This window comes from Passer domesticus, chromosome 13 (assembly GCF_036417665.1).
Source record: "Passer domesticus isolate bPasDom1 chromosome 13, bPasDom1.hap1, whole genome shotgun sequence".
NCBI lineage: Eukaryota > Metazoa > Chordata > Aves > Passeriformes > Passeridae > Passer > Passer domesticus.
Window position 1 is genome coordinate 11,945,420 of NC_087486.1, and position 25,658 is coordinate 11,971,077.

Genomic DNA, 25,658 nt, shown 5'->3' on the forward strand with positions numbered 1-25,658 from the left:
TTTTATGATCTTCCATCTTAAGGGAAAGATTTAGTCAGCTAATTCTTTTTCCCTTCCTCCCTTAGAGTTAAACCTGGTGAGATTCTTAAACACATTCTGAAAAGAATCACTTGGTTCTTTAATCTCTCTAAAGAGAACATGTTGCATATAAGCATTTCTTCCTTGCCAAAGGCATCTAATTGTGTCTTTAAAGTGAAAACATGACTCACACCTCTAATGGAACTCAGATATATTACAGGTATAGATGTACCTGAATCTAAAAATGCTTTCTTATTTTTTTACAGCAAGATTTGTAACTGAATTTCCCCAAAACCAGTTTTTCTGTTTCCTCTGTAGCTTAATAAACATTTAATTTTGGCACTGAGAAGTCTTTAGCAGGACAGAGGGAGGGCACCATTAAAGAGGAACCTTGGAAGCATTCTTGCAAGATGCAGGAAATCTACTAAACTCATACAGAAAGCAGAGAAAATTCATCTAAATATTAAACTATTATATAAACTATTTTAGAAAGTAAAAATACTGTTATTTAGAAAAAGCTTTTGATATTTTAAATTGTTTTTAATTCCTACCAAACTTCAAAGAAAAGTGAGTTTATTAGGAAGTTTCAATTGGACAAAGGTTCTTAATGACTAGTTTTAAATGTTCTAGTCACTCCTACAAATAAATTGAAAAAAATAGTTCAAAGCTATGCTATCATTCAGTCTTATATTTTAAAAGAAAGAAGTTAAAGCAATGAAGTGTCATCTCTTCTAAATCCTACTGAGAGATCTGGAGAGGCTGTGTCTGCCTAAGGATCTTAGCAGGGACACTCAGTCCCACCCTTGTGCTCAAACAACAACACAGACGAGAAGTGCTTGAAGCACACTCATCTCAGAGCCAAACATAAGAGCTCTCTTCTTCAATATCCGCTGTTTTAATGAAGGCTAAGCCTTTGCTCCCCATCTCTTCTCCTCTGCCTTCAACAGAAGCACATCATGACTAACAAAAACTCACCAGTATGAGTGAATTTTGCATGACAAACCTGCATGGAAAAAAATTAGGGGACAAACTTAATAAAAATGCAAATCTTGCTTTGCAGAAGAATTTTCATACAAATATTAAAGACAATCATATGTACAAGACAACTTTCTATAAATGGAAATTGACTGAATTAATATGGTTGTAACATTCACGAACAGCAATGACAATGAATGTAAAATAAAACATTTTAAATGACTGGAAATATTTCCAGCAGTTTCCAAAAGGCATGGAAGAACATACTGTAAAAGAAGAACCTGAAAGGGATGTTCTGAAATCCTATTTCTCAATCTGTGAGGAAAGACTGACAAAGTCACCACTGATTTATTGCTGTTTTGAGTGAAGAAATAAGCTTTAGTATTTGATTCTTATCCTTTGCATGGTTAGTTCAGCTGAACTTGCCTGTCTCAAGTGTGTATTTTACTGCAGAGGATCTAGGTTTAATTAGCCTCAGGTCACAAAATCTGCCACTTCAAAAGCCCATCTGAAGAGCAGGCACTCCATGGCAAAGCAAAGTGGTTGAATGTAAGATTTCTTTTAAAGAAAACATGACTTTACATGTCCAATTATACTAAAAGTTTTTGTCTTTGATTGGCAGAACACAACACAAAACCCTCAAGATATTATTCACTGAACAGAGCAACAACCAACTGCTCAAAAATTCAGTCAAGGCTCAAAGTAAGTTTAGATGTTTTATAATCATCATTATCTTCTCTCAAGACAATTTACATGACAATTTTTATATGGTGAGGCAGTTAAAGTCAGTTTCTCTTGATTGTTTCTTCTTATTAGGAGTTACTTTTAGATATATCAAAATGAAAATAACTCTAAAATTATGCTATTTCCCCCTGAGTACTTTTACTTAACAAGCAGTAGTAGATTAGGCTGTACTGCAAATCAGTTTTGAGTTCATTCAGGTTTCAAACCTTTTAAAAAGCTTAACACAGATTTTCTGTTTCTAACCAAAACCCAAAAGTCCCAGTGGCTCAGGTTCTTGCAAAGAAACACTCAAATATTGCTGGAAAACGCAAACTGAAAACCAAGAAACACCCTATTTTACTGGCAGATATGGCTACGAAGGGATTCACCACGGTGTTTTCACAGTGGCACCTTGTCTGATGTCACCAATCCCAAATCCTGGGTGAGGAGGAGAACCCTTCCAGCCATGGCTCACACCAATCCTGCACTGCAGACACAGGAGGAGCATTTGTATTGCAGAGGAGACCTGGAACAGGAGCAGGTCCAGCTGCCAAGGAGCACAGCAGGAAAGAGCTGGACACGAGCAGTGGCCTGAGAGTGTTCCAAGGGCAGTGCCAGGAATGAGAGGAACAGCTAAAAACCAAAAAAGCAGTGAACCAAGTGCTCCCCCTGCACTGAGGAAGGTCCTTTCTGTGCTGCAACTCCTAATTTCCAAAATCCTATTATCTCCTGTCCTATTTACCATGTTCTGTGTCAGCTAAATCAAAAGGATGCAAAAATGTCATGAACCCAGAGGGACTTCAGCATTTAGCTGTGAGTGAGTGGGGATGAAATTTAAAAAAATGTGGAGGCATTCAGAGTTTTGAAGAAGACACTATCAAAGCCTGGGAAAACATTATCAGGGCAGATGAGAGAGATGGACCTTTGTGTTAATTTTATGACAGTAGCAAGTTTTTAATATGTATCAGGTGAAAGTACAGAATGGGACACAGCAGAAGTAGAAAGGCAAAACTAGAGAAGCATCAGGTCAAATGACACCCTCAATGTTAAAATTGATGCATTACCTTCCTACCAATTTGCAGGCACTAATTCAGGTATTATCTTTGCAGTAGAAAATGGAGGCCTTTTTTTCATGTTACCTGATTATAAGCTGCAGAAACAAGTAATTGTTTCTAGAGCGACTTTTGGATGCAAATATTCCTAGGAAATAGCTGTGGGAGAACAATTTTGCTATTTGAGGGGCTTATTTGAACCATGCTGACATTGTGAATAAGTAGTCCTGTGCATATGGACAAACTAAGATAAAGGCATTTTGTTTCAATTCTAAACATTGTTTGAACTTGCTGTTTTGTTCACCACAAAGTAAAACTGAGTTTTCTGAAATAAAACAATTAAGAACTTTTTTTTTTTTAAAAGGAGATATCTGAACTTTACAGATCCCCTTTGTTTTATTTGTTTTAAAGGAAATTTTCAACAAAACCCAGACTTGTTACACATCTTAAACAGGACTTCAGTGAATTCTCCTGATAGAAAGTCTAAATTACCAAAGTGGTAGGAAATAATTTGAAGGGATAGAGATGAAATACTTGAATTAGTAATTATTGTGACAAAAACATGTCAGTAATTCTATGTTCCATGTTCCCTGTAGGTAATAAAACCCAGGCTACCAGCAGGTCAACTCCATCCCGTTGTTTTTTCCCAATTCTCATCTGATATAACACGTAGATTTCAGGATGGAGCAAAATGACTTTTTAGTTTTTTTTAAAGGACAGACTGACATGAAATCATCAGAAGGAACATTGTAATTTGTGTTTCAATGCTTCCAAGCTACTTTCTCATTTAATATAATAATTTCATGAAAGATCATATTTTATTGAGTTCCTAGGTCTCCCCTTGGAATGAAATAGTCTTAAATTGTCTTCTTTATATTCTCTACTCTAGTTGTACTTTTCACACAGGCTCAGATTTTGATAACCAGTTAGACAAATTTTCAGTTGTCTCTCCTTTTGCAACTAAGGTATCTTGGATACATTTAGTGAGGCTAATCATGTAATTTCTGAAAAATAAAAAAGCAAGAAGTTCAATAAAAACAGAATTCAAAGCTTATGCCAGGTGTCTACAAAGGCAGAAAAGTCACAAGCCCCCACCCCTGGCATTGCAAGCCTTTGAACTTGCAGCCTTTCGGAAATCAGCTTCTGTGCTTATGCCTCAATTCAGCTGGGCAATGAATAAAAAGAAAATGCATTGGAGCAGATAAGAGCCCAAGCAGCTATTGAGTGAGAGTGTCCTAGAAAAGGGAAAGCCAGAAGTAAAGTCCCTTACTTCTGAAAAAATCAAATACTGTATTTTTCCTTCCCTTTTATCTTTTAAGACTCCATGCGCCAAATCCTACTCAGATTCTTAACATATTTAACTATTGGGAGAGCTAATAGAATAAGAGAAAAGTGTTTGGAATAATAATTTTACCAATACAAAGAACCCCCTCTAAACTGAACATGTTTTCCCTTCATGCCATGAATGGCCTAAAGTTACTGTTCATTATCAGCCTCTTCTGAAAACACAAGTTCTCTTCCTGAAGACGTTCATCACTGATTACTCTCTGAAACCACTGCCAAGAGCAGGTTATTTCACCAAGCTCCTGGGACAAATGACATCTCTCCAGAGAACACGGCCAAGGTCTCCATCAGCCCATTATCTGAGAAAGCACCTCGAGTTTGACTCATCAGGGGTAGGGGGAGGCCACAGGGATGGACACAAAACTGAAAATATTAACAATCCATTATGCTGATTAATTTTTATTTCACTTGCAGAATACAAGCTTCAGCCCTTCCTCATTTCCAGCATGTTCTCCTTCTCACTTTGTAGTGTTTAACTTGCATAATTAATTAGCTTCAACTAGGAGAAAGAACTATGGAAAATACTTGAAAAGAGGGATAAGGACAAAAAAGCTGGATATACAGTTTTCAGGACTTCAAAGCAACAATGTTTTCTTGCAGACTGCACAGCAGGGATTGCCTGAGGTAAGATAACTTCACTTGTGCAACAGGGACTCAGCCTAAGCAATAATAAAAGGGCTGACTTGCAAAATAAAAAAAGGGTTTGATTTTAGTCTAAAAATTAATTATGGCCAATAAGAGAAGCATGAAGACTAACATGTAGGGCTTTAAAGGTGAAAATCCTTTAAGGTAAGGCTTTTACTAAAAATCAGTAACCTGAAGAAAGACATGACAAAATCCAGCTTTCTTTTCTGTGATCAGCATTAAAGTACAAAGTTTTAAGAATTATCTCCATCACTTTGCACTTTATATAGGACATGTACAACAGCACTACAAGGTTTTAAATGCCTTTTCACTGAATCCTCAAGAAATACAGCTGATGGCAACACAAATAATGGCACAGAATAGCCTATCACTATTTTATAGTACTTTCAAGTCAGTAAAAAGTGTCTGTTGAACAAGATCTCAGCTCTTAGCAACTCGCAGTGCACTGAAATTTTGTATTTTCTTTCTCAAATGTTCTTCATAAACACAAGACGAGAAAAAAAACAAAAAACCTTTCCAAGTTGTAACTGAGCCTTTTCTGAACAGAGGAACAACAGCCTGTACTTAACACCCACCAGTTCTCTCCATGTTAATAAAATGTAAATTATTTACTCACCTTTCTATAAAGCAGTGAGTAAAAATACCATTAGTTTTAATGAAGTATCTTTAAAAAGCATCGCCTGTCCCAATGAAGCTATAAGCTGCTATTTACCAGATGGCTCATCTTTTAGCAGGTACTAAATAACACAAAGACCCTTCTATGTCTTCTAGGTACCAACTGATGTCTGAAATATTGCTACTCATTTCTAATTGCCCTCTCTGAAACTGTAAGAAGTGATGGAAAATATAATTCTTCAAAGTTGTGAACAAAAATCCCCAAACAAACAAACCCAGTAATAAAAACTGTTTACGACCATGGTAGCACACAAAATATGGTAAGATTACCAGAAGAACAGGATCTAAGGAAATTCAGTCTGGAAGTTAAACTAAGTTTGAGAACAAACAGAATGAGATTATAGAAATATCTCCCATGAACAACAGTGGCCAAAGAACCTGGAGTAAAAAAAGTAAATAGTAAACTATCATTTTGCAGCTATATTTCTCACAACTTGAAATTAGTTGGTTGTTCATTTTGGTTATGTGTATGCTGTAAAACTTTATACCACTGAGCATTCCATTTTTATTTTAGTTAAACTCAAACTGTCAAAAAATCTTCACTATTTCTTCTAGTAAGACAGGACAGTACATTAAAGTAAATCCAATTAGAGTACCTTGAAGCAAGTGTGAAATTTTTAAAGAGTTATTTAATAATTAATCTTAAATATCCCAGCAGGGGAAAAACATTTTTTATTTCCTGACATTTTTTTCCACTTTTCTGAAACTTCAGCATCACAATTTTGTGTCAAACAATAAAGCCTCCTAAACCCTTAATGCAGGCCTGCAGGCACATTCTTGCACCAAACATAACTTCAGTATTCTGCATATTAATGGCAGTAACTGCATTTCTGTGTATATCTACAAAAGCCCATAAAAGACAAGACTGCCTTTTCCACCTCATTGCAAGTTCTAGCCTGAGAAGATGAGATGATATAATCCTCTTTCTCCCACACAACCTTTTTTTTTTTTTTACTTAGTATTTTGTCTTGTCTTTTCCTCAGTGTGGTATCTGAGAGACCAAAAGAGAATTCTTCCCCTATATAAAGGAACTTCAATTTCAAGTTACACTCCAATATCAAGGCTGAATTTAATCTTTTCTTCAACGTAGGCAATACTGTCTAGTGTTTCAGCTTTTCTATAAGTTTTTCATTTTGAAGTCTTGAGCTATTAACATAAACAACTGAAACCACAGTGAAATTCCCAGAGACTTTTGCATGTGACAAGACAAAATTGATAATGAAACAAATTCATATTGCAAATTCAAGGTGAGATACTGATCTGAAATATGATTTGATACTGAAACATGTTCACACTGCAAAGCCAAGGTGAATTACTGGTCTGAGCCACTTATGTAAGGCTCCAAGAGGGCTGTGCTGCAGCTGAACAACTGACTCTGTGCAGACCTGACCAGAGCACACTGATTCCCAAAAACAGCCATGCCTGGTACCTAAAGCCCATCTGGAGAGTGCAGTGCATGCAGCAAGCCCAGCTCACCCTGCAGACCCAGCACAGCATCCCCACTGCTCCATCTTTTCTAAAATATGGCAGCTCACTCTTGCCCAATTCACCATCAAACCAGTCCATAACAAAAATGCTTTTCTTCATCTGCCAAGTGACAACCACTTGTATTCCTAAAACAAAGTCTTCAGTTTCCACAAAGGCAAATAATTTGATAACAGACACCATCTCTGATTTTTCTGTCCAAGCACTCAGCTCTTGCACATCTATAGCAGTTTCACAGGTATGAAGAAAGGAAGGTGGTGGAGTTTTTTTTTTTTTACTTAAGGACAAGTCTGATGATAAACCTGATTCACACAAGGCCAGCTTTATTCTTTGGAGTTGAAGAGAGCAGACAGCCAGTCCTAGACACAGAGACCAGAGAATTCAGCTCCAAAACCACTTAAGCAGTCATCCAGACAAACGAAGAGCTCTCAAAGCTGTGCTGCAAGCCTTTGAAAAAATGTAGCAGGGATTGCCTAAAAGGTGATCAAGCTGACAGGACATTTGCATATTTTAACTCTGCAGTTTGCCAACAACATGGCTTTCCAAATAGAAGAAATGTAAAGTTTTTGCACATGAAACCTCTAGTTCTCTCTTAATCTTATAAATGCTGTTTTGTCAAAAGCTTTCAAAACCTACAAAAAAATTAATTCTGAGCTCATAACATCTATTTAGAAAGTAACACCCTCTTACTGTTCACATTTGTTACATTTTCACTGTCTCTCAACAAATACAGCAAAATTTTCTTATTCCTTCTCATGACAATGTAGCAGGAAGCTGAGTCACATTACCACGATGAGAACTAGTTCCTTCCTCAGGAGAAATTCTGAAACACCACTCCCTCTTTTGGTTCTTCATGCAGACAGCAGTGGTAATTGCTTATTAAATAATTCTAATTAAAACGAAGCAGGTTCATCCTAGATTCCCTCAAGTTAACTCTGATTAATGGCTTTACACCGACTGTACATCTTTGCTGAAATGATCAAAAGAGAAAATCCCTTTAAGCAGTGACAAAGTACATTCTCCACTCAGAGGCATAAAAGCCACTTATATTTCACTTAAATCCTACCTCTAACATCAACTTCTGCTGTGTCATTTCTTCTGGCTCTTGCATATAGTACTTTAGTGCATCTGTCACTGCCAACACCTGCACAGAAAGAACAATTAAAACAAAAATACCCTCATTCTACAATGGTTTATTATGGGAAGAACCCTGTATGTTATGCATGCTACCAAAACCAGGTACACTTCCTAGAGACATTCAGGTCTTCCTTTAAAAAGCTGACTTTTCTCTCAAAACTGAGGAGGATTCTCTCTTCCTCAAAATTTACACAAACTAACACATTCTCGATGCAAGCAAACAACTTTTCAACTCTAACCAGTGGGTAAATACACACCATTTTGGCAAGCCTTCTTATACCAAGTAGGTTTTTTAAAGATAAACCACAGCATTTCACATACTCTTGTGACTTGTTCGTCTCAGATTAATCCCTTACATTTGTCCTTTTCAAGCCCTCTGCTACAGAAGCAGATTTCTCTTTTAAGCTATATTGCCTTGTAAGATATACTGCCCTTACTCAAATGTTTTTCTTCATTTGGTAAATTGCTACAATTCCAGGGACAAAAAGCAAATCACTCACAGAAAAAATGCAACAGCTGGTCTAAACACAAGGCCCTAAGGCACCCTATCACATTCTAAAAATATAAACATTTCAATATAATTATTGCACATTTTCTGCAGTGGAAATATAGTTGGTGTGCCATTAGTTATAACCCATGGAGTCAGACTGGAAATTCTGAACCAATGCAGAGACCTGCCTCTGTCAGTAAGGCAAACCAACCTCAATTCTACATTGCAAGTGATCTTTCAGCAACACCAGCAAGGAAAAGATTCTCATATAAAAAGTCACACCTGTCTTGAGCAAGCTGTCTAGAACAACAGGATTATAGGAAATAAAGACCACAAGAGTCTCTATAGTTGATCAAAGGTATTTTTCTAGTTCAGTTTGCAAATCTTTTTCCTAACTGCAAAACCCATCAGTGTGCTGTGAACACAGCCTGAGTGAGAAGCCAGCCAGGGCAGCTTCTTCCTTATCCTTGGAACATCTTCTGGTCTCTGAGAAAGAACACACTGTGCATCATGTAGATGCAATGCACACACAAAGATGGGTCTGAAGGAAAGCAAAGAGGAAAAGAAAGATACACACCAAAAAGATAAAAACATAGAATGGTGTGTGAAAACAGCCTTCATCACTCACCTGCTCTTTTAAGGCAAAACAACAGAATCTGGATCAGGCCCAAAGAGAAGCTGTCCTTACACAGGTATTCTCTTCCTCTAAATCAGTATTTTCTGCAGGACATTACTAAAAGTGAAAGCAATCAAATGAAAAGCATCAGACTGATGTATTAAATTGCTTTTTGAATTTACATTAAAACAGTTAAGGAAGCAGAAGCTTCTGAATTTTCTGTATTGTCCTTCAAAAGCCTTTTATGGCAAAGACAGATTTAAGCAATGTGGAATGACAAATTAGAAAAAAGTACAATTTCCTCTCAGAACAGGAGTGTCAGCAGAGCTGTTACTCAGCCATACCAGCTTACATCTCTTCTACTCCATCCCTGTCACAGAATATTTCACTTTGCAAGCAAACACAAGAGAGAATCAGTTTTAAAACAAACAAAAACCCCCACAAGCATTTTTTTCTCAAGTTTCTACTCAAACAGTTCCATAGCACTAAGTCATTTCATACCAGACTTTGACACCTGCCATAAACTAAATGCTAAAATACACTTGGATCACAAAAACTCTGGCTCATATAACATTGCATTTTACAGTGAAGAGCTCCCTTTCCTGAGATTGGGATCTCTCACCACCACATAAGAGCTGGGGTTGGTTATATAAAAAATCTCACACGGAAAAAAGAACATGAGAATATTCCTCACAAGACCAGACATGGAGATTAAGTGTGTCTGAATTGACAGAAACATACAAATTTACACCACATACATTCAGCAATCTTTCATTATTCCAAAATTCAGCTAGTAGGACATAGACACTGGATACACTTCCTACAAAGAAAGACACTGTAGTCTAGATTAAAAAAAAAAAGCTGGAGACATATGTCAAGACAAAAATAAAGCTATTAATCCCATTAGATATGTCTTTCAAATACTTAATATATAACGAGGTCTTGCCACCATATCAAAAGTTGGCAAGACTGATCTGAATAAAATGTGAGGCTTTTAAATAGCAAAAAAAAATAAACTCTTTCACTTACGTTTCATTTGTTGATTGAGCTGCAAAAAGTAGAAGTACTACATGACTCATGTGTACATACATCTGAAGTTATTTGATTTGAATAGTGAAACTTAACAATGCTAAAAATCTGAAAGGCTGTGTTTAATGACTTCTTTGAAGCTCAGAGTGGCTGCTTTTCATGAATTGCTAATTTCTTACATTATTTAGAATACTCTCCACATATTAGAAAGCAGCACTGGTTATGTAATAACAGTTTATATTGATTACAATGTCTCCATTACCATTCTTATAATTTATGTGACAATGTATATTTTAAGTATTTCTAGCTACTTTACAGATTCTATAAATACTCTATACACATCCTTTCCTTGAAATGACCAAATCAGCATCTGTTGTCATGGCAGCAGTTGATTTTTGAAGCCCAGACCAGGGAGGTGGCTGTGACTGAGTCCAGGTAGGTAAATTACCTCATCCACCCATCTGCTTCTGCCATGGAAAAGCCTGAAGAGTTTCTGTTCCTCCCACACCTCCTGCATCTCAGTCTGATACTTCACATGTCTACAGACTAAAACTGCAAAAACAGCATGATCTCAGCTACGTTCCTCCACTTCCAGTTCTTGGAGATTCCAATTGGTGGTAAAAACCCCTCAAATATACAAAAAGAATGGAGCTCCCCCAGCCCCTTATTATTCAGAGCACATATTTTTAAACAAGAATATATGTATGGCAACTATTTGATATCTATGCCTATACTCTAACAGAGTTAACAAATTCCAATAAACCCACTATGAACTCTTCATTGAACTAATCCATCCCAAAAAAACTCCTAACAAACATCTTCAGCGTTTTTTTTGCATTAAATAAGTTGCCCAAGTCCTCCATCTCCTAAGACTGTATACAAATATTAGATTTTTCATCCACTTGCAAAAAGGACTTGCACATTTTATCAGCTAAAACTTGACTCTAATACTCAGATCTGATTTTCAGATAAAGTCTAGCTCATAGAAACCAGAAATACATGCATGTATGTACTAAAGGAAAAAAAAAAAAACAAACAAAAAACAAACAAACAAAAAAAAAATCTATATAAAATTCTGTCTCCACTCCCCTTGTTCTCCTTTCAGTGTTTCGGTTCTCCCACCTCCCTGGGGCCCATACACACAGGAAGAAAAGTATATCCCAAACAGCCTATAGCCTCAATTTCAGAAAGAGAGGTGTTGCAGAGTGATTTAATTACTGTGAAGATGCTTGGTCCCATTAGGGTGACCCAGAGCACACAAGGAATTTTCACTGTCAACACAAATAAGAAATTTCATCAGCTCTCAATCAGTTAAGATTTCACCTTTGACTTAAATTTCCTTCTACTCTATTATCACAGCCAAGTATTTTATTCTACAGGGGGTCTAAACCATTCATGCAAATTTAATTTATGGCAATTTAAACTGTGTCAGAAAGTTAATAATGTAGGAATAATGCATGTGTCTCTCACTGAGTTTAATCAGTGCCCATTAACGTGCTTGTTATTTTGCTTTTTTGTTATTCATGCGTTCTAATCTGAAACCACATTTACATTGAGTGGAAACAAACTTACCCAGCTCATCAGAGCTCAAAGTAAAAGCCTAACTTGCCCAAAAGACTGATTTTACTGAAGTGATTGTATTTTCCTTAATAGAAGTAAATTACACAAGTTCCCACATAGATGTAACAATTACAAATATTTGCAAGTGCATTTTGATTCCACCTGCCAAAAAAAAAATAAACATCACTCAAATGTTTATTTCAGCACACCCAGGTTCTGAAATACAGTGCATTGCAAAATTAAAAGTATTAGCATTAATAACTGCTAACAAAGGAGAAGAAAATCTCACTAAATGTATTCTAACAGTGGGGAGGGAAACAGAGCAGTTCAGTGCACAATTGTATTTTCAAAGTTTCTTCTAACCCACAATGCCAGAAGCAGCAGATTAACCTACTTTCTGTGGGCACAAGACTAGAATCTATTGCTGAGTGCAGCTGTCAGAACCACCTGCATATCTTTGGCTTCAGTCAAGTCTCAGAAGTAAGCCAAAGGGTGATTTCAGGATGCTGCAATGTCCATTTCAATTTGTTTGCAAAAAACAAAGTGAAAATATAACCAGTATAAACGGGGAAGGTTGGAAGCTGCTAACAATGTCTGCCTAGAGGCTTTAATTAGACCAAGCTGGTGTAATTTGTGCTCATCATATTTTTCCAGAATATGCCATCATGTCAGTTCAACCTTTGTTTTCATGTTTGCCTAAAATGGCCTTTCCCACCTGAAGTTGAGCACATTTGGGTTAGCCAGGGAGCAAGCTGCTACTGCCAAGAGTCAATAGCAAGCAAAGCCAATTGTGTGGGGAAAATCTAAGTCTCACAGGTAAAGGAAAAAATAAGCTAGGTACATCCCACTACCAGAAAGCTACCTTCAAACAGTTCAAATGTGTACTGCAAAGTTCAGGTGCTTATCCAGATATCCCTCAAATTTAAACCTAGAAGAGTAATTAAGCTGACTTTTCCTGAAAGTAATCTATTCAAACCTGTCATTCTCTGCTTCTTTGTCCCCTAAATATGAGAGAAACCCCACTGGGTTTAGCCATGGACTATCCAGACACTATCCAGAATACACAAGAAACAGAAGTTTCCTTTACAGCACTTGTGCATTCATTCAAAAAACCTCCAAAGGCTACTCTTTTTCCATTGCTTTGCCCACTGACCACTGAATACAGTAGCCAACAGGCTGAATGTGCATAATCCACAAAACCTTCCTCAGCAGACAGGACCTGTTCCTGGGAAAATGCCTTTGTGCATTCTGGGCACACACACAGAAACAGTCATTTTTTCTTTTCTCAATCAAGAGTTCATGAATCCTGAGCAAAGGAAAGTTTGGCAGGTTCACAAACATAGTCTGAGGAACAACAGAATATTCTGATAAGAAGAGCTCCAATACTCAAAGCTCAAAAGTTAAAAGAAAAAAAAGTTGGCTTAAAGTTTCCCAGATGAAGTGAAAATGCTGGAAAAAATATCCAGGATGACAACTAAGTTTATAACTACAAAGAAGTATTAGAATGGCTCAGAAAGTAACACTAGAAACACTTCCATTAGTTTTTAACATGCCACATTACTGTAAAAATGAAGATTGTTTCAACAGCTAAGCCTCAGCTTTTTAAAAACCATGCTGAAGCCTGCCCATTTCTTGCCTTGTGGAGCTGTCTGACAGTACACAGCTCGAGGTGCTTACCCAGTGGCTGTAGATGATTCTGTCTATGCTACACCAGCTCTGCCAGACAGCCCCCCTCGGATGAGATGAGCTGCTGAGATGCTGCCTTCCCTCTGTGCAGCCCTGCTCTGTGTGACAGAGCCCTGAACACAGGTTTGTGATCAGCCTTGTGCTGCAGACACTGTGCCAGCTTTAGGTACCAGCTGAGAGCTAAGAACCAGCACAACAGCTGCTCCTAGTACATATCAAAGTGAGTCATCCTTTTAAAAAAACTCTTCAGGAACTTCCCACTAAGAAAATGAAGGCTTGTGTACTCAGACAAGACGAAGAGCATTCACACAATCCAGTCTGCCAGCTCCAGTTTGCGAGCAAGCTTTCAACAGGCAACAGCTCTGAAAACCCACGTCTGTTTCTGTAAGGACAACCTGATTTTAATATTACACACCATTACAGCTCAGCAACCACATGTCATCATCTGTATCTTCATGGGAGAGCCACAAGGGGAGCATGGAGGGAGCTGATCCCAGCTCTGGATGCACAGCCCTGCAGTCCCCCAGGACCTGGCCAGGCACTCAAGGGGCAGTGAAAGCAGTGAGAGCCAAGATCAAAGGCACTGCTCTGCCCCACCCAGCAGCTCCCTCCCAACCACCTGAGGATTCAGGGTCTCAGATTCCAAGCACTGCCTCTGTTACCCTGGAGTAGGACTGCAAATTCAGTACCAAAGACACATTTGTTTTGCTTTCTCACATATTTTTCTTTATTAATTGGATATCAAACCCTAATCCACATCAAATAATTTGGATAGGGTTCTACCCCAATCCGTAAAAACACCATGCTGCAGTCTTCTACTGCTGCCATGAAGAAAGCTCAACATTTAAGCCAGATCAGAAACAAGCTATTCAGCTTTTGCTTATTCTTGTTGATCATTCCTAACTTTTTAAAACAAGAGGTTTATTGGTAATAAAGTTTAAGACATAACTTCTACTCAGGATTCACACTTTGTGTCTCACAGGGCACTACTTCAATATTTTTAAAGCTGATTCACCTTGCTTCTGAGGCATTTGTCTTCATTTACTCTAACAGGATGGAGAAGCTCTTCATCTGATGCATCTTATTTTTGCAGATAAATTTGAAGTGTAAACACAACTTATAATCTGAAATATGTTTGGAGCTCTCTTATTCGTAAAACGAGCAAAAAATCCTACCTGAGATTTGTGTTAGTATGCAGACATGAAATTGAAGTTGTAAAATAAATTTTAAAAAAACCTCAAACCAACAAAAAAAACAACTGAAAATAATGATTTAAAAATAATTAATTTTGTATTTTGCTTACTTGTAAAATGATTGTCAATTTAGGCACAGAAAATTATTATGTTATTAAAACCACTGAGAGCTGTCTTGGGTGAAATAACTCATTTATTAGCCTGGGATCAAGGAAAGTTAATCCACTCAGCACCATGAAAAAGGCTGCTTCTGCTCCTTATGTTGCATCAGAGTAGGAAAAGGTCTGATAAAGAAGGGATGAATAGGCAGAACAAATAATTTTTCATTCAACTTGCTTTTAGCAGCAGAGAGTAATTAATTTAGATAAATTATATCAAGTGTCCTGCATTTTATATGAGAATTTCATTACAGTAATGATGCTTTGATTAAGTCCCCCTCTAACATGGATTATCTGCAGGAGGAAATTAGCACTTTAGTTCCCCTTTTCTCTTCAGTACCATAACAATCCCTGACTATCACCAACTTAGAGGCATTGGTCAAAGAAATCTCTGCTCTGACTCTGAGCCTGTGGAGGATCTGTGACATTACTCCTGATGTGGTATCACAGAGCAGGGCACTCCCACTCTGACAGCTCTGCAAAGATGCCTGCCCAAAGGAATTAGAAATTAAGACCTTTAGTAATGTCACAAAAGCATCATAGTCATAAGAGTTGGCTTGGGTGTCACAGGTTTCCTACTTTGAACACATACAAAATTAAACTCTTGCTGAATCATTTCTGGAGTGATTCCTGTAGATGAGATGGAGGTGTGGTTACAAGAGCCCGTTTATTTTCTGCTTATTTCTCCATACCATTCCTGTGAACATTGACAGATCCTTGGTATGCTACTGAAAACACAGTAGCATACCAAGCACACTAGCATACCAACCTCTCTGTGCTAGCATGGAAGGATTTCCACAGCCAGGTTACAAATATACAAAGCTTTATGAAACCAGAGTGAAAAACATTCAGACATTTGCTGCAAACCCAGTCAGAACAAAGTCACGCTGAACATGCCACCCAAAACCATCCAGTCAGGCCATCAGATTACTGTCCAAAATCCCAGAATGAAACAGTAACCAGCATTCTCTCCTTAACTGAAAGCTGAAATCATAAGTTTTCAGGTATTTCACCCAACTGAGAGAGTTCCTAGAATCCCAGACTTCCTGTATGTCTGAGGAATAGGGAAAGCAGGTATAGAATAATATTTTTGAATATGATACCTAGTAAGTAGTTCAAGCTAGTTTTCCACAGGTCTACCTGAGTTTGGTTTTGCCAGAGTATCACAACCTATAAGCCCTGATCATTTGCAGTGGCATTTTCTATCATGATTCATGGCATAAGGAAAGAGGTTTCTTTCACTTTTGGTTTCCTTGACTCCTGAAAGCAGAATTTACCTCCATTCAATAATGTTTGAAAATTACTTTCTTCATAATTCATTTCATTTTTTACCTTTTTACTAGACCCTCGTCTGACTAGAAAAGGAAAGCTTGTTCCAGCAACAGTCAATCAACAAGCAGCTAAATTGCAAATGTCATTTTCACATCACTGAAATTTACATGCTTCAAAATACAAACCACCAGCTAACCTAAAATAATTTCATATAGAAGGGTAAAAAACAATGTTTTTGAATTGATTGCATCTTCAGTTCTGGGTTTTTTTCCTCTCCAGTAAAGTGAGAAAAGCCACATTTTAAATAAATATATAAATAAATCAAAGTAACCATGCAATTAAGGAAGCTTTTAATCTCTCAGAAGGATAAAGGGCTGTTCTTGCTCCCTGCATTTTAAAGGAAAAATGTATTTCTTTGGCCATGAACTGATCTATCAAGCTCAATCATTCCAATTACAGCTCACATTACAGAAAATAAATATAACATCCAAAATTGGCTGTTCCACCCAGCTCTGCATCAGCTACAAGACTTGGTCTTGAAGAAAATCATGCCTTCATAAAACAGAAAAGTGAAAAAAAAAACCTAACTGAACAATAATCTAGGTCAATCAGATGAGTTCAGAAATAACTTAGGCCAGAAGAACAAAACAAAACTAGCTTCAACATACTTAGTTGCTTAAACAGTGACAAGATACAGGGTGCAAAACGGTTGGGTTTTTCTTGCTATAAACAAGGAGACCCTCATTGATCAAGGTGTACCACTGCTCCCTTGTAGAGCAAAGGCTTCTTGTCCCAGTTTAATTTGAGACAAAAGAGAAACTACTTTTTTCCTGCAAAAAACATCTAATGAACTTCACCAAATCCCACATCTTTGATGCCTCCTAGAACTTACAGCACTGTTCATCACTTCAGTATGGCTAGATTTTCAAACAAGATCAGGTGTATCAGCAGAAAGCAAGAAGTTACACCTCTAAATTTCTACCTAATTTTAACTGAACTGGCTGTCACATTTAATTTTCATGCAAGTCACTCAAATTACTAATTTAGAACTTGATCCCAATACAGTATGAGAGTTGCAATGTTCTCTTATCAGCTTTTCACAAATACCCTATGTGTTAAAGCAATAATTCCCACATTACTTAAAATAACTCAGTTCAAGATGACAATTCTGCTAGACCATTACAAACCAGATGATTTTGAACATACTTCTCCCTCTTTCCCTGATCCCAAACACAGCTCACATAACTCTTGGGTTTTTTTCTTTTAGAGCTTCTTCAAAGACTGCAACTTCAAATGCATTTATAGAATAAAATCCTGCGGTATGTCCCAAAGCTCCTCAGACAGGCTACTACACAACTATGCACACACATAACAGAAGGATACCACTTACACTGAAGAAAAAAACCCAACAAAAACATAGAAAATTCAATATATGTATCATTATTAATAGAGATTCTTAGAGATCTAGTAGTTATGACCAGAATTTGGATAGCAAAGACTAAGACTATTCCCCTTGTGTTGGTTTTAACTTCATTTAAAATCAATATTTATGTGCCTCAATACGTGAGGCAAAGGATTCCTGTCACAAAGAACAACCACAAGGCCAAGTACAATCCATTTGTGAATCCTATTCCCAGTTTTGAACAAAGCTAGTTAGGAATTTTATGGCAGAAAATTAGATGAAACCTAAATACCTTGTAACTTGGGAACTCAAATACCTTTGATTGGAGAAGGAAGACAAAAAAACACAGTGTCTTTCACTCCTCATGTTTTCAATGAACTTCTTTTATGTGATCCTCAGTGAGAATTGCAGGGAGAGATTTTATCTTGAAAAGATGGAAATTCTATTTCAATTATAGAAGAAAGTAGAAATAATAAATTCCCCATCCCAAAATCCTGGGGCTTCCAAATGCTGAATCAATTAATCCAAAAATTCAGATTGATATTTCTCAAAATGCTTTTAGTTTTTCCTCTAGTCTTAATTTCATTATTATTTAGTTTCTTCAAAACTGGCTACCTTGTCTGTGCCAATTTCTACTCCCTGCCTTCCCCACCTACCTCTTGTTGGAGACAATGAGATTAAATTTCTATTGCCACTAAATAAAACTGCTTTCTGTGCTGTAATAATAATTTTTTAATCACAACAAAGCCCTACTTGTATTTATGTGGTGGAAAAGCACTAATACTTGGAGTAGTACTTCTGAAAAAGACCATTATGGCACGCTCAGGCAATTAGAAGTGGAGAAGTATCATCTTCCCCTTAGAACAGTCTCAAAACAGTTTCACATATTCTAAACATCTGAATTATTCAGGTTTCTTTATTAGCCTGGTAGCCCTCAAACTGATAATTTGATTTATCAGTTGCCACAACATTCTTCCTACTAAGAGTATGCAGGGACACATGTCTTCAAATGTCCACCTTCCCTATTTATGGAGGAAATACAGTTTTTTTGCAGGTTACCCTGGAATGTATCCAGAGGTCAGGTGTCAGAAGCATAAAATTCCTCCAAACTGACAACAAAAAACTATATACCAGTTCCTTACACAGATCATTTATAGTACAACTTGTCCCTGATGCCTTACCAACAACATTGTCAGAGAGAAATATTTTAAGAATTTTAAAAAATAAGTTATTGCTTTATCTGCCATCACATTCTAAGAATAGAGGAATTGGGAAAAGCTGTTACTAGATGTTGAAGACTGAGTGAAGTATCAGATAATACATCTGCTGTCTCCTCCAGAGACCACAGGAGATTGACCAGACTGATCCTATGTTGATCCAAGAGAAGAATTGACACTTTTCCTCCTTTTCCTCCTGTATCCATATATCCATAAGCAATTAATTACTGGAGCCTTAAATCACTATACTTTGCTCTCTTAATTTAGGTTAAAAATAAAACATTTACTTGGGCATGTCAGATTCCTTCAGTTATCTGTATCTTTCTTCAGGAAAAAGAAAAACATGTCCAACACTTTGGTCCAACATTTTCAAGGTAAGAGCAACTTCACTCATCACTAGTGTTCAGTTTGCACAGTTAATCAGAAAATATTATCATCCAGTAACACCTTCCCCCTGGGAAGCAGCACATGCACCAGCTGTGTGCTGGTGTGGGACTGTGCTCACGAACAGCTTGAGCAGCACAGACTATGGTGTGGAGACAGAAGGGTGTGATTAGAGAGGGGGCACTGCTCCAGCAGTTCCCCCACTCCCCCCTAGCCTGGCAGAGCATTACCACTGGCATTTGGGAACCCACAAAAGTGCAACCACTAAAAGAAATTGCCTGGGCACTGGCTGGGCATGGCAGACCCCTTGGATTTACCTACACAGACCAGTTCCATGTAGCTGGTGTTTTGACAGTGTCTGTCAGTGGGAGCTCTTGAAGAGTTCTAACCCAGGGAGCTTTTACCAACCCACGTCTGACACTTCTGAAACAGCAGGAACAATATAGGCTTAGATATTAGACATTGATCTGCAAATGTTGAAACAAAAACATTTTGACTTTGCTCTCACTGTACCACTCTCCCATTCCCCAAGATTTGGTAATACAACATAGATCACTGGTCTGTTCCAGGAAAAAAACACTGGAATTAACATTAACACAAGTTGGACTACTGCAAACTCTATTTTAATTTTATGCACCTCTTAATTTGAACTTATATGGAAACAGTAGACTGAAAAGATTAAAAACTCATTAAATCTCAACTACTATTCCCCTACCACCTGCAAACATATAAACAGAAGTCACTTGTTGGCCTTCAATAATCTTCCCATCATCAACACATTCTCAAAGCCAATCATAAGGTACATTATAGTCAATCACCCTTTAATTCTTTCTCCAGAGAACAGATTCTTGATCAAATACCAGGCTATAATCTTTGAAAAGAAGAGCCTGAATTCATAAAGCAGGCAATTAAAAATAAGTTTTTTTAAAGAAGCTGGGCACCAGTGTAACTCCATTTAGCCACTCCACACACAACTTCCTCCCTGAACTGCCACAGAAATTAGTACAATCCAACTCAAAGCTAATATTCTCTAAGTTGCTGATTACTGACAAACTTTTCCTTGCCTGCTTTCAGACAAATGAAAAATCACATATTGAAGTCTTCTGTTATTCAGACCTATACCAGACGCTGCCCTAGTGATTTAAAATAAATTCTCCCTTCTGCAAGCACACAACCAAGCACAGGCTTGGGTTTGGGATTGCTTTATAATGAGTTCCCTGAGTTGCTGTGTCTGCACATGTGTGCCAGAACATTCAACCAGGACCTGCAGCATCTCTGCTTTCTTCTACCAAGGACCTCGAGGGAAGAGTCCAGCTCTTTGCTCAATCATGTCAAACCATCTTGACATTTTTGAAGACCTGATACATTTTAAAGAAACAGTATTAACACCAAACAATATTTCCTAACCTTTAACAAGAGCCTTCATTAGGAAGGAAAAAAGAAGAAAAATCTTGGGCTTTCATCAAATTTATTAGAAAATTAATAGACCTAAAGTTAATTCTAATCATCTTTACCTACATTGTTTTGGATATGAAAGTGTTGATAATTTTCAGCAATTAGCAGTGTTTTCCACCCTCCACATCTTTTGCCAGTGCTTCCCAAAAGACACCAGATTTCACATCTTATTTCCGCTGTACCACTCCACTTCAGGTGAGATGTTCCATGGCTTCTTTTTGTTGATTATCTGCAGTAAGACACACCATGCAAGACAGACAGCCCTCCAAGTCCTTTGTAAGTAAGATACATGGTTTTTCTCTCACCTGGAAAATAGCCACAAATTAAACCTTCTACCAATCTGCTAAAAAAGTTATTTTTTACAAATTCTAAACTAAAAAAGGAATAAGATTTAATCCACAAGGAGTCTTTATAACAGAGAATAATTAGAAGTTGAAAACACCTCCAAGATCAAGTCCAATCTTTGTCCAAAATGATGAAAAAGCATCAGCCTGCCTTCAGCACCTCACAACAAACACAGACAACTGGCCAAAGGTGGGACTATAACACCCCACAGCAGAGCACAGAGGGAGGGCACTGCCAGGGTCAAGGAACTTCAGATGCCAAAACTTCTTCAAGCAAGTTTTCCAAATGGCCCCAACGGGCCAACCTCTAAATGCCACAGAGAAAGTAAAAATATCATCCACAATTACATAAAAATGAAAAAGAAATGCATTTTGTTAACCTCAGCATGTACTTTTAAGTGAACTTAGAGCTTGAGCCCAGGAAGTTGCCCAGAGTCACACAGGACACACGAGGTAAAAGTTCTTTAAGTCCTAAAAAAAGCTCTGCCGCAAGCCTAACCTCGTTTCCTTCAGTCTCCTTTTTCCCCCCCCTTCCCTTAGTCACTGAGACATGAGCTGAACTTCAATTCAAACTTAAAAATACTTCAGGCAAGAAAATGATAGAGCTTGCAAGTTAAGGCTGCATTCAGATGGTTATACTTGACTTAAAGCCTTATTTGTCCAACTGGCCAAAACTTAGGGACAGGAAGCAGAATAAGAAGGTACAATTATCATATACAGTATCCTAGAGCCATCAAAAAAAAATTATGATATAGGAGCTAAACAGAATGAAAAACATCCCACCTGAGGCTTTCTTTGCTGTGCAAAGTTAGAATCGACATCTGCAACAAAGACTCACACAAAGTTTGTTAGCTGCTTTTAACATGTCAACAGCTGTGCAACCTGAACCCACAGCAACAGAACTGCAAGAGGATAACATCATTTACAGGATTCTGCAGGAGCTGCTTGTAAAGAACAACACAAAAGAATTTTGCATTGTAAAGGCTGTTAGAAAGCAAATAAATGGGTATTAACTGCCAGAAAGCAGTCAGCAATTTCACAAGACAGAAATGATAACACGATGAAGATTAAGTCAAGGGGTTCACAAGACAAAACCAAGTAATCCCACAAGATGGTTACGTTAGCACGTGGTAATCACTGCCTCAGACCAAGCCCAACAGCAACCACACATCCCAGAAAACGCAGACTGATAGAACTCAGGGAAAATAGGAGATACAACTTGATAGTCTAAGTAGGCACAGTTGAAGCATTTAGAAACTATCAAAAAAAGGAAAACCAAATTCTTCCAAAAGTTCAGCTGTAGGAATATCATCAAAATCATAAAATCATGAAGTAAACCACCTTTGTAAATTGTTTATTTTCTACCAGCTGCCGCTAGAACAATTTTCTACATAAAAGACAGAGCAGTCTCTGAAGATGAAAATCAGAACAGGTCAAAGAAAGTTAAACATATCTACTTAAAAAGATGCATTACAAGACCTTTTCTTTACAGCATTTCTGAAAAATCAGACAGCAGTTTTTATTAAAATCACCATTTTCACAATAATTATTTTTTAAAACCCTGTACTCTCATTTTATATTTGTGACCTAAAGTGCCCAGACCCTTAGGAAGTATTTTATAAGAACTAATAGATTGCATAAACGAGCCATAATGGTTCTCATTAACTGGTCATTACAACCACATTTCATCACTTACCAGATTACATGGCTTTTTTTTCTCCCTACTAAAAGACAGATGCACCTTCCTGAGAACTGCCATGCTCCAGTGTTATCACAATGAAACAGAAAACATTTTTAAAACCTACACATCCATTTACAAAGAAAATGCTGATATATAATTGCATTAAGTTATTATATAAGCACACAAATTTACCAAGCAGCATTAAGTGGGGAAAAAAAATATGCCTCCATCATATTTTTTTCATAGCAGCTTAAGGTTCAAAGGTGCTTCAAACAGAAGAGAGTTTTGGGTACACCCTCTTCCAGCTCTCTCAGCAGGCACACTGACCACCCCAGCAGCTGCCAGCTCTGCTCTCTGACCTCTCACAGACCAGCCCAAAGCCCAGCTGCCTTTTTAATCCTGAGCCACTTTTGTGGCCACAGAAAAAACTCATGTTTCCAATGGTGAGAGGAGTTATCATCAATTCTGTGAAAGGACGAGTAGAGCAAAAAGGTTATTGGCTTGTGTCACAGCTCTGGATTTATTTAAAAGCTGAAGGGCTGAGTGCAGATCCTGCTCTCCCCAGGCCAGTAAGGACTGCATTGTTTCCATCTGGACCTTGACTCCTTCCTTCCCTGCAGTGTTGGCAGTTGCATTTACAGGTGACTGGCAGTGAGAAATCAAAGCCTGCAGCTGAAAGCAGCAGCCTGCACTGGAGCAATACCAGCTCTGCCTGCAGCTGTCCAGTGCCACACCTGCATTCAGACAGAGGACACCACCCTTCTGCCCACAAGCACAGCAACCTCTCTTTTGCCAAAAAGGAAAGTGCCATAGCATCCCTCCCACAAGGCAAAGCACCATGAATTACAGGGTTAACTAGTTTCATACAGGTCTCAGACCTGAAATTTTAATTTCCAGTTCACAGACAGTTTGCTTAGTTCATTATCCTTTGTTAGAACCAGACTATAATTTTGTTTCAGCTCAGATTTAGTGTAATTCTTTGCATGACTATGGGAGAAGTTTAAAATTCCATTTAAATGCTGGGCATGGATGCACTTGGACTACAAACATGGAGGGGCACTGTAGTTTCCCAGTCTAAAAGGTATAAGCATATTTCCTTCTCAGACATCTGTGTGAAGATTCTTCCATTTGTGTTTTGCAAGACATTCCATCACCAGAATGATAGAGGCAGCACTAATCCACACACTAAAAAGTACATTTTTCTGTGTTTATTCAGTAACAAGGCAGAAATCTGTTTTCATCATTAGAAGATATGACCTGACAGAATCAAGTGAAGTCTTCCGTATTTTCTGGTGGAAACATTCCTATGGGGAGTATCTTTTTAAAAGAGAAACATTTCATAAGAATGAAAAATAAAAAGAAAACCTACTTAGTAAAGAACAGCTATTAAGAAGAACTCCGTTAAGAACTGTTTCAGCTTTAAGTTGCTCAGCATAGAAGAAAGTGCCTGCTGTAGCACACAAAGTAAAGCCTGACTATTTATTTTGTTCATTTCATATGAAGGGAAAACCAAATCCATATAGAGTGATTGAAGAGGTCTTCTAGAAAAACAAGTTTCTTGAACATGATTATTTGGACTTGCCTGTTGAGCCCTCCTCCAGAACCTAGTTTATTCTGGAAGCAGATTTCTGATGTGGAAGAAGAACAAGATTAAGAATGTCAAGCTTCACTAACACTTTAATGAAAAATTACCTACTCGGGCTTGTTAGATCTTTTTCCCTTCAATTGAGCTGTGCATTGGGATAATTCCTTGCATAACTTCCAAAAAAGCTTTTAGCCAGCAGCACTTCTGTCCACCTTAGGGTAAGAAAAGCATCTCCCATAGAGCTTTAAAAGCAGGTCTGATTTCTCTTCTTGTGGAAAGCTGCCATTTAACTTCCACTAAAGGCCAGACTAGGGTTAGATCTGAATCTGTGGCTAGTCAAGGAAAAAAACAACACAGGAATGAATAATGTCAGGCTGAGGGAAATGCTAAACAATAAAAACACTGCATCATGCAGCTTTCTTTCCTTCTTCCCAGTGCACCAGCCTCTCTGGAGTTCACTACACTGCAGATCTTTGTTATTGCATCAGTTCTTTCCACACTCTCATTCAAGGGGTTATCTGTAGATTTAAAAGCAAGTGACCATAGGTTATCTCTTGTGTTGCTCAGATGCACGAGAGCAAAGCCTAAGGTGTGTTGTCATAACAGCATATCCCACAAAACCACTCTCCTTTGTCAGGGGAGGTGACATTTGTGTGATTTGGAGAGAGGATCCTGCTGAAAGCTAATCACTAGTGAGAAAAAACAAAGGTGGCCCAGACCAGCTAAGCCAGCTCAGCTTAGGGCCAGCTGCTCAGCAGGCAAAGGACCTGTAACCACACAAAATTCCAACTGGCTTAAATCACTGCAGGTTCATACTGTCAGATTCCCTTTGCATGCTTAGACTAACTACAGATTAAGGGTGCAAGTGGCCAGATGATTGGATCCTCATTTCGTTCCAAAATTGCATCCCCATTTTATCTCAAAATTAAGTCAGGACCATGCTTACATCCTTCAGGTTTTGAAATTCTTTAAGTGATATACTGATATGAGAGCAAGGATGATGATCTTTTGCTGCATGATTTACATCCAGACAGGACTGCTATCCCTTATTCTGAGCTCTGAATTCACTCACTTTGCTGCAGCCACATAAATTGATTCCCTCTACTGAACTGAACAGAGTTACTGCTCTGCAGTTCCCAGTCACAGGTTCTCTCTCAAATTTCCCTGGTGTATTGACTGTTCTGCTGAAATATTCAACACCAACTAAATATTTATTTGGCAGAGCTGCATCTAAGAGATTTTGGGGGTCTGTCCAGCCTCCTCATCCCCCAAAAGAGATTGGGGGGAAAAAAAAAAGACTATCCATGGATATGAAGTTTTAGAGTCAGGGAACTCTTAGATCCAGTCATAGCTGCTAAGATTTTAATCCTAGTGTAACCCTAAGGTATATATATAAAGATAATCACTTATATAATTTCAGTAGTACATAAAACCCAGCAAAGTCAATATTGCTGTAAAAGAACATAGGCAACTACAAGTACTTGCAAATACAGTGTTAAAATGCCAGTTGGTCCTGTTTCTCTTAAAACTGG

General features: G+C 37.8%; 1 protein-coding gene across 1 annotated transcript in view; it reads right to left on the minus strand.

The window, feature by feature from the left end:
• Window positions 1–25,658, minus strand: part of LOC135279841 (uncharacterized) — a 418,268-nt gene that overhangs the window by 377,721 nt on the left and 14,889 nt on the right. Inside the window, exons 2-5 of the mRNA XM_064387383.1 lie at window positions 9,173–9,277; window positions 7,984–8,061; window positions 6,983–7,887; window positions 994–1,021 (exon numbers count right to left, since the gene is read on the minus strand). The gene's annotated coding sequence lies outside the window, so the exon portion shown is untranslated. The remainder of the gene's footprint in view (window positions 1–993; window positions 1,022–6,982; window positions 7,888–7,983; window positions 8,062–9,172; window positions 9,278–25,658) is intronic.